Source organism: Aegilops tauschii, chromosome 4 (assembly GCF_002575655.3).
Source record: "Aegilops tauschii subsp. strangulata cultivar AL8/78 chromosome 4, Aet v6.0, whole genome shotgun sequence".
Classification (NCBI taxonomy): domain Eukaryota; kingdom Viridiplantae; phylum Streptophyta; class Magnoliopsida; order Poales; family Poaceae; genus Aegilops; species Aegilops tauschii.
The window spans coordinates 81,849,019-81,859,385 of NC_053038.3; the positions used below are offsets into that span (position 1 = coordinate 81,849,019).

Genomic DNA, 10,367 nt, shown 5'->3' on the forward strand with positions numbered 1-10,367 from the left:
CATCCGGATCAGTGTCAAAGCTTGCATCGACGTAACCATTTACGACGAGCTCTTTGTTACCTCCATAAACGAGAAACATATCCTTAGTCCTTTTCAGGTATTTCAGGATGTTCTTGACCGCTGTCCAGTGATGCACTCCTAGATTACTTTGGTACCTCCCTGCTAAACTAATAGAAAGACACACATCAGGTGTGGTACACAGCATTGCATACATGATAGAACCTATGGCTGAAGCATAGGGAATGACTTTCATTTTTTCTCTATCTTCTGCAATGGTCGGGCATTGAGTTTGACTCTGTTGTAACGCCCCGAGACCGACGCTTCAGAAGACTTCCTTATTTTCGTGATCGCCGCATGTTTCTTTCGGTGCTTGATCTTTTATTTTTGCATTGCATCAAGTCATCATGCCATCATGTCATTAAATCCTTGCATAAAAAAACTCATCTAAATAAAACTGTATGGATCTTCGGTCCACTTAAATCGAGGGATATTCACAATGGTGATTTCTCTTTATAACATACCCTCCCAATATAAGGAGCTATAACAAAATATTCCATTTATTTGGAGGCCCTCGAAACAAACTTGCATTTGAAATCTCTCTCGTTTTCAAATATTCTATGTCTTGATCTTTCTCCAAATACTTAAATTCCAGTTGTGGCACTTTGAAATATGTCAAAGTACCTCAATGCCAGTTTTCAACTCAACTTGTATTTATTTTGCCCTCCAAATAGATACTTTCTTCTATCTCTTTTCTGTAAATAGAAAAGGATTTTCCCCTTATTTTCTTTTAATCCAGCCTGCTAGGCCTCCTGGCCTTTTCCCCCTCCACCGAAATGGCCCAAGGCCAACCTTAACCCTTCCTAACCCTAGCCCGATGCCTCACCCGATCTCCTCCTCCCCCTCTCGTTTCCCCTCCGCCGCCACTCACACACGCACGCACATCGCTAGCGCCAGGAGGAGCGCTCGCGCTCGATCCCCATGGCGCGCCTCCCCTGCCAGTGACGCCACCCTTCTTCCTCTTCTGCACCGGCGCCGTCCATCCCCGTGACCCCGCTGCATCGCCTGAAGCTGCCCTGCGTCGCCGCACTGCGCCGGCCTCGGCCTCCCGCGGTTGCCTGCTGCTGGCCCCGCTGCCGAGCGTCGCCCCTCCGCGCGAGCCTCCTCTGGCGGCCCCGCCGCCCATGCGCCGCTCCGACGACCCCATCATCGCGCCGTCCCCGTCCTCTTTCCGGCAGGATCCGCTCCGCCGTCGTGGTTCCCGGCGCCCCGGATCTCCCCTGCTTCGCCAAGTTCGCCGCGCCGCCCTGGGTCTCCGTCGGGGTCGACCTCCTGCCCCGCCGGTCTACCTCCCCATGCCGGCAGCAAGCCTCGCTGCCGCCGCTTTTCACCAAGTCCCAGCTGCTCCCCTGTGTCGCCGGGAGCTCCTCCAACTGTTGCCCCGTATACCGCGTTGCTGCTGCCACTGGATCACCGAGTCCCATCCCTCGAGGAACCCCGTGTTCAACTACACAATGATCGGCAAGACCACATGGACGCTCGAATGACTACACACCGAAACGTCAAGTACCTCGTCAACACGTGTACGACTACCGTCGCCGCGAAGACCGCGAGTTCAACTACTTCCACAACGCGTCGTGTACGACTACCGTCGCTTGGGTTCGACAAGACGTCGAGTACCACTACGTTGGCCAAGTACACCTTCGTCAAGACCGATGCCCGAACAAGCGCCGTTTGCATGGATTGCGTCAAGTACCTCTACCGACGACCCCGAACAACTACGGAGTTTGCACGATTGCGAGATGTGAACCACTACTTCTAATACCGTCGCCGTGAACAACTACTTCCACTTCGAACGCGTTCCGCCCCGAATGCACGCTTCGAAGGTATAACCCCGAGAGGACGTCCGTGGACCGTATGCATGGTGTTGTATGAGATGCTCGTGGTCCTCCATGTTCCTCCTCGATTGCCATGCCGCCGCTCCGTGGGAACCCGGAATCCGGGAGCACCCCACCATCCTTGCATGACACGCTCACGCCCACTTCTTTTGCACCGGTATCTCCATGAGCTACCGGAACTGATATGTTGCCGTGGCACCATTTTCAGATACGTTGCCGTGGCACCCCTTTCTTCCACCACGGTGACAAATGCTTCATAACATGCTCATGTCAACATCTTTCATAAAATTGCATATACCTTGCATATGTCATCCGCATCATGATAACAACATTCAAATGTTTAAAATTGTGTTTGTTTTAAATTGCTATTTTACATGAGGAGTTATCGGAATTATTGTTTGTTGTTCCGGCCTCATTTAAACTTGCCTAGATAGGTTGTTTAATTATGATGCACCCCTTGCCATGTTTAATAACATTTAATGTTGTTGGGTACATAACCGAGAGAACTAAACAATTGATGTGGTGTTTCGTCAATATGCAACTCGTTGCATATTGAGCTCCACTTAACTTGTAGTTTTGTTTGTGCACTTTGCCATGCCATGCCTCATTAAACCGGACATGCATCATGTTTGTTTTTGCATCATGCCATGTGTATGTGGTGGTTGTTTACTATGTTGTTTGTTTCTTTCCGGGTTGCTTCTCTCGTTACCTTCGGTTTCGTTCCGGAGTTGTGAGGATTCGTTCGACTACGTCCGCTTGTCTTCTTCATGGACTCGTTCTTCTTCCTTGCGGGATTTCAGGCAAGATGACCATACCCTCGAAATCACTTCTATCTTTGCTTGCTAGTTGTTCGCTCTATTGCTATGCCGCGCTACCTACCACTTGCTTTTCAAGCCTCCCAAATTGCCATGAACCTCCCACCTTTGTCACCTTCCTAGCAAACCGTTGTTTGGCTATGTTACCGCTTTGCTCAGCCCCTCTTATAGCGTTGCTAGTTGCAGGTGAAGTAGAAGATTGCTCCATATTGGATCATGTTTATGTTGGGATATCACAATATCTCTTATTTAATTAATGCATCTATATACTTGGTAAAGGGTGGAAGGCTCGGCCTTATGCCTGGTGTTTTGTTCCACTCTTGCCGCCCTAGTTACCGTCATACCGGTGTTATGTTCCTTGATTTTGCGTTCCTTACGCACTCGGGTGATTTATGGGACCCCCTTGACAGTTCGCTTTGAATAAAACTCCTCCAGCAAGGCCCAACCTTGGTTTTACCATTTTCCTACCTAAGCCTTTTTCCCTTGGGTTCTGCAGACTCAAGGGTCATCTTTATTTTAACCCCCCCGGGCCAGTTCTCCTTCGAGTACTGGTCCAAACCGAGCGATGTCCGGCGCCCCCTGGGCAACCAGGGTCTATGCCAACCCGACGTCTGGCTCATCCGGTGTGCCCTGAGAACGAGATATGTGCAGCTCCTATCGGGATTTGTCGGCACAGCGGGCGGCTTTGCTGGTCTTGTTTTACCATTGTCGAAATGTCTTGTAAACCGGGATTCCGAGACTGATCGGGTCTTCCTGGGAGAAGGTTTATCCTTCGTTGACCGTGAGAGCTTATAATGGGCTAAGTTGGGACACCCCTGCAGGGTTTAAACTTTCGAGAGCCGTGCCCGCGGTTATGTGGCAGATGGGAATTTGTTAATATCCGGTTGTAGAGAATTTGACACTTGACCCTAATTAAAACGCATCAACCGCGTCTGTAGCCGTGATGGTCTCTTCTCGGCGGAGTCCGGGAAGTGAACACGGTTTCTGGGTTATGTTTGACGTAAGTAGGAGTTCAGGATCACTTCTTGATCATTGCTAGTTCACGACCGTTCCGTTGCTTCTCTTCTCGCTCTTATTTGCGTATGTTAGCCACCATATATGCTAGTGCTTGCTGCAGCTCCACCTCATTACCCCATCCTTTCCTTTAAGCTTAAATAGTCTCGATCTCGCGGGTGTGAGATTGCTGAGTTCTCGTGACTCACAGATACCTCCAAAACAGTTGCAGGTGCCAGGGATACCAGTGCAGGTGACGCAACTGAGCTCAAGTGGGAGCTCGATGAAGCTCTTGTTCGTTGTGTTGTTTCATTTCCTGTTGATCAGTAGTGGAGCCCAGTTGGGACGATCAGGGATCTAGCAGTCGGGTTGTCTTCTTTTCTTTTGGTTCCGTAGTCGGACCTATGTGTGTACTCTGAATGATGTATGATTTATTTATGTATTGTGTGAAGTGGCGATTGTAAGCCAACTCTTTATCCCATTCTTGTTCATTACATGGGATTGTGTGAAGATGACCCTTCTTGCGACTAAACCACAATGCGGTTATGCCTCTAAGTCGTGCCCCGACACGTGGGAGATATAGCCGCATCGTGGGTGTTACAACTTCACACCTTGTAACATAGGCAAGAACCCTTTTTTTCTTGATCCATTTTGAACTTCTTCAAAACTTTATCAAGGTATGTGCTTTGTGAAAGTCCAATTAAGCGTCTTGATCTATCTCTATAGATCTTGATGCCCAATATATAAGCAGCTTCACCGAGGTCTTTCATTGAAAAACTCTTGTTCAAGTATCCTTTTATGCTATCCAGAAATTCTATATCATTTCCAATCAACAATATGTCATCCACATATAATATTAGAAATGCTACAAAGCTCCCACTCACTTTCTTGTAAATACAGGCTTCTCCAAAAGTCTGTATAAAACCATATGGTTTGATCGCACTATCAAAACGTTTATTCCAACTCCGAGATGCTTGCACCAGTCCATCAATGGATCGCTGGAGCTTGCACACTTTGTTAGCATCCTTTGGATCGATAAAACCTTCGGGTTGCATCATATACAACTCACCTTCCAGAAATCCATTCAGGAATGCAGTTTTTACATCCATTTGCCAAATTTCATAATCATAAAATGCGGCAATTGCTAACATGATTCGGACAGACATAAGCATCGCTACGGGTGAGAAGGTCTCATCGTAGTCAACTCCTTGAACTTGTCGAAAACCTTTTGCAACAAGTCGAGCTTTGTAGACAGTAACATTACCGTCAGCGTCAGTCTTCTTCTTGAAGATCCATTTATTCTCCATGGCTTCCCGATCATCGGGCAAGTCAACCAAAGTCCACACTTTGTTCTCATACATGGATCCCATCTCAGATTTCATGGCCTCAAGCCATTTCACGGAATCTGGGCTCATCATTGCTTCCTCATAGTTCGTAGGTTTGTCATGGTCAAGTAACATGACCTCCAGAACAGGATTACCGTAACACTCTGGTGCGGATCTTACTCTGGTTGACCTACGAGGTTCGGTAGTAACTTGATCTGAAGTTACATGATCATCATCATTAGCTTCCTCACTAATTGGTGTAGGAATCACAAGAGCTGATTTCTGTGATGAACTACTTTCCAATAAGGGAGCAGGTACAGTTACCTCATCAAGTTCTACTTTCCTCCCACTCACTTCTTTCGAGAGAAACTCCTTCTCTAGAAAGAATCAATTCTTAGCAACGAATATCTTGCCTTCTGATCTGATAGAAGGTGTACCCAACAGTCTCTTTTGGGTATCCTATGAAGACACATTTCTCCGATTTGGGTTCGAGCTTATCAGGTTGAAGCTTTTTCACATAAGCATCGCAGCCCCAAACTTTAAGAAACGACAACTTGGGTTACTTGCCAAACCACAGTTCATAAGGTGTCATCTCAACTGATTTAGATGGTGCCCTATTTAATGTGAATGCAGCCGTCTCTAAAGCATAACCCCAAAACGATAGCGGTAAATCAGTAAGAGACATCATTGATTGCACCATGTCTAATAAAGTGTGGTTACAACGTTCGGACACACCATTACGTTGTGGTGTTCCAGGTGGTGTGAGTTGCGAAACTATTCCGCATTGTTTCAAATGAAGACGAAACTCGTAACTCAAATAATCTCCTCCACGATTAGATTGCAGAAACTTTATTTTCTTGTTACGATGATTTTCCACTTCACTCTGAAATTCTTTGAACATTTCAAATGTTTCAGACTTATGTTTCATCAAGTAGATATACCCATATCTGCTCAAATCATCTGTGAAGGTCAGAAAATAACAATACCTGCCGCGAGCCTCAACATTCATTGGACCGCATACATCAGTATGTATTATTTCCAATAAATCTGTTGCTCGCTCCATTGTTCCAGAGAACGGAGTTTTAGTCATCTTACCCATGAGGCATGTTTCGCAAGTACCAAGTGATTCATAATCAAGTGATTCCAAAAGTCCATCAGTATGGAGTTTCTTCATGCGCTTTACACCAATATGACTCAAATGGCAGTGCCACAAATAAGTTGCACTATCATTATCAACTTTGCATCTTTTGGCTTCAATATTATGAATATGTGTATCACTACTATCAAGATTCAACAAAAATAGACCGCTCTTCAAGGGTGCATGACCATAAAAGATATTACTCATATAAATAGAACAACCATTATTCTTAGATTTAAATGAATAACCGTCTCGCATCAAACAAGATCCAGATATAATGTTCATGCTTAACACTGGCACCAAATAACAATTATTCAGGTCTAAAACTAATCCCGAAGGTAGATGTAGAGGTAGCGTGCCGACGGCGATAACATCGACTTTGGAACCATTTCCCACGCGCATCGTCACCTCGTCCTTAGCCAATCTTCGCATAATCCTAGTCCCTGTTTTGAGTTGCAAATATTAGCAACAGAACCATATCAAATACCCGGGTACTACTGTATTAGTAAAGTACACATCAATAACATGTATATCACATATACCTTTGTTCACTTTGCCATCCTTCTTATCCGCCAAATATTTGGGGCAGTTCTGCTTCCAGTGACCAGTCCCTTTGCAGTAGAAGCACTCAATCTCAGGCTTAGGTCCATACTTGGGCTTCTTCACTTGAGCAGCAACTTGCTTGTTGTTCTTCTTGAAGTTCCCCTTCTTCCCTTTACCCTTTTTCTTGAAACGGGTGGTCTTATTGACCATCAACTCTATGCTCCTTCTTGATTTCTACCTCCGCAGCCTTTAGCATCGCGAAGAGCTCGGGAATTGTCATCCCTTGCATATTATAGTTCATCACGAAGCTCTTGTAGCTTGGTGGCAGTGATTGAAGAACTCTGTCAATGACACTATCAACCGGAAGATTAACTCCCACCTGAGTTAGGTGATTATGATACCCAGACATTTTGAGTATATGTTCACTAACAGAACTATTCTCGTCCATTTTACATCTATAGAACTTATTGGAGACTTCATATCTCTCAATCCGGGCATTTGCTTGAAATATTAACTTCAACTCCTGAAACATCTCATATGCTCCATGACGTTCAAAACGTCGTTGAAGTCCCGGTTCTAAGCCGTAAAACATGGCACACTGAACTATCGAGTAGTCATCAGCTTTGCTCAGCCAGGCGCTCACAACATCCGGCGTTGCTCCTGCAGCGGGTCTTGCACCTAGCGGTGCTTCTAGGACGTAATTCTTCTATGCAGCAATGAGGATAATCTTCAAGTTACGGACCCAGTCCGTGTAGTTGCTACCATCATCTTTCAAATTAGCTTTCTCTAGGAACGCATTAAAATTCAAAGGAACAGTAGCACGGTCCATTGATCTACAACAGCATAGACATGCAAAATACTATCAGGTACTAAGTTCATGATAAATTAAAGTTCAATTAATCATATTACTTAAGAACTCCCACTTAGATAGACATCCCTCTAATCATCTAAGTGATCACGTGATCCAAATCAACTAAACCATGTCCGATCATCACGTGAGATGGAGTAGTTTTCAATGGTGAACATCACTAAGTTGATCATATCTACTATATGATTCACGCTCGACCTTTCGGTCTCAGTGTTCCGAGGCCATATCTGCATATGCTAGGCTCGTCAAGTTTAACCCGAGTATTCTGCGTGTGCAAAACTGGCTTGCACCCGTCGTATGTGAACGTAGAGCTTATCACACCCGATCATCATGTGGTGTCTCGGCACGACGAACTGTCGCAACGGTGCATACTCAGGGAGAACACTTGTACCTTGAAATTTAGTGAGAGATCATCTTATAATGCTACCGCCGTACTAAGCAAAATAAGATGCATAAAGGATAAACATCACATGCAATCAATATAAGTGATATGATATGGCCATCATCATCTTGTGCCTTTGATCTCCATCTCCAAAGCACCGTCATGATCACCACCGTCACCGGCTTGACACCTTTACCTCCATCAAAGCATCATTGTCGTCTCGCCAACTATTGCTATCACGACTATCGCTACCGCTTAGTGATAAAGTAAAGCAATTACATGCCGATTGCATTGCATACAATAAAGCGACAACCATATGGCTCCTGCCAGTTGCCGATAACTCTGTTAAAAAACATGATCGTCTCATACAACAATTTATATCATCACATCTTGACCATATCACATCACAACAGCCCTACAAAAACAAGTTAGACGTCCTCTACATTGTTGTTGCAGGTTTTACGTGGCTGGTACGGGCTTAGCAAGAACCATTCTTACCTACGCATCAAAATCACAACGATTTTTCGTCAAGTGTGTTGTTTTAACCTTCAACAAGGACCGAGCGTAGTCACACTCGATTCAACTAAAGTTGGAGAAATAGACACCCACTAGCCACCTGTGTGCTAAGCACATCGGTAGAACCAGTCTTGAGAAAGCGTACGCGTAATGTCGGTCTAGCTGCTTCATCCAACAATACCACCGAATAAAAGTATGACATGCTGGTAAGCAGTATGACTATTATCGCCCACAACTCTTTGTGTTCTACTCTTGCATATAACATCTACGCATAGACCTGGCTCGGATGCCACTGTTGGGGAATGCAGTATTTCAAAAAAATTCCTACGATCACACAAGATCTATCTAGGAGATGCATAGCAACGAGCGGGGAGAGTGTGTCCATGTACCCTCGTAGACCGAAAGCGGAAGAGTTAAGTAACGCGGTTGATGTAGTCGAACGTCTTCGCGATCGAACCGATCAAGTACCGAACGCACGGCACCTCCCCGATCTGCACACGTTCTGCTCGGTGACGTCCCTCGATCTCTTGATCCAGCTGAGTACCGAGGGAGAGTTTTGTCAGCACGACGGTGTGATGACGGTGATGATGAAGTTACCGACGCAGGGCTTCGCCTAAGCACTACAACGATATGACCGAGGTGGAAATCTGTGGAGGGGGGCACGGCACACGGCTAAAACAATTGTTGACTTGTGTGTTCTAGGGTGCCCCCCAACCCCCGTATATAAAGGAGCAAGGGGGAGGCCGGCCGGCCCTCATGGGGCACGCCCCAAGTAGGATTCCTACTAGGAATCCTATTCCTAGTAGGTTTCCAACAAGGGAAGAGAGGGGGACGGAAGGAGAGGGAGAGAGGGAGAGGGAAAGAGGGGGGCGCCGCCCCCTCCTAGTACAATTCAGACTCCTCAAGGGGGGGTGCGGCCGGCCCTAGGGGCCCCTCCTCTCTCTCTCTCACACAAGGCCCATGTTGGCCCATTAGTTCCCCCGGGGGTTCCGATAATCCGCCGGCACTCCGATATTTATCCGGTGACCCCCGGAACTCATCTGATGTCCGAATAACATCATCCAATATATCAATCTTTATGTCTCGACCATTTCGAGACTCCTCTTCATGTCCGTGATCACATCCGGGACTCTGAACTACCTTCGGTACATCAAAACACAAAAACTCATAATACCGATCGTCATCGAACGTTAAGCGTGCGGACCCTACGAGTTTGAGAACCATGTAGACATGACCGAGACTCATCTCCGGTCAATAACCAGTAGCGGAACTTGGATGCTCATATTGTCTCCCACATATTCTACGAAGATCTTTATCGTTCAAACCGCATAACAACATATGTTGTTCCCTTTGTCATCGGTATATTACTTGCCCGAGATTCGATCATCGGTATCTCAATACCTAGTTCAACCTCGTTACCGGCAAGTCTCTTTACTCGTTCCGTAATGCATCATCCCGTCACTAACTCATTAGTCACATTGCCTGCAAGGCTTATAGTGATGTGCATTACCGAGAGGGCCCAGGGATACCTCTCCGACAATCGGAGTGACAAATCCTAATATCGATCTATGCCAACTCAACAAACACCATCGGAGACACCTGTAGAGCATCTTTATAATCACCCAGTTACGTTGTGACGTTTGATAGCACACTAAGTGTTCCTCCGGTATTCGGGAGTTGCATAATCTCATAGTCATAGGAACATGTATAAGTCATGAAGAAAGCAATAGCAACAAACTAAACGATCATCGTACTAAGCTAACGGATGGGTCTTGTCAATCACATCATTCTCTAATGATGTGATCACGTTCATCAAATGACAACTCATGTGTATGGTTAGGAAACTTAACCATCTTTGATTAACTAGCTAGTCAAGTAGAGGCATACTAGTG

The 10,367-nt window shown here is 45.9% G+C and overlaps 1 long non-coding RNA gene across 1 annotated transcript; it reads left to right on the forward strand.

Moving 5' to 3' along the window:
- The first annotated feature begins 1,133 nt into the window (after positions 1 to 1,133).
- LOC141021473 (uncharacterized) lies at positions 1,134 to 4,182 on the forward strand. The gene is made up of 2 exons (XR_012182779.1): positions 1,134 to 2,695; positions 3,930 to 4,182. It is a non-coding gene; the product is annotated as an uncharacterized lncRNA (long non-coding RNA).
- The last annotated feature ends 6,185 nt before the right edge of the window (positions 4,183 to 10,367 follow it).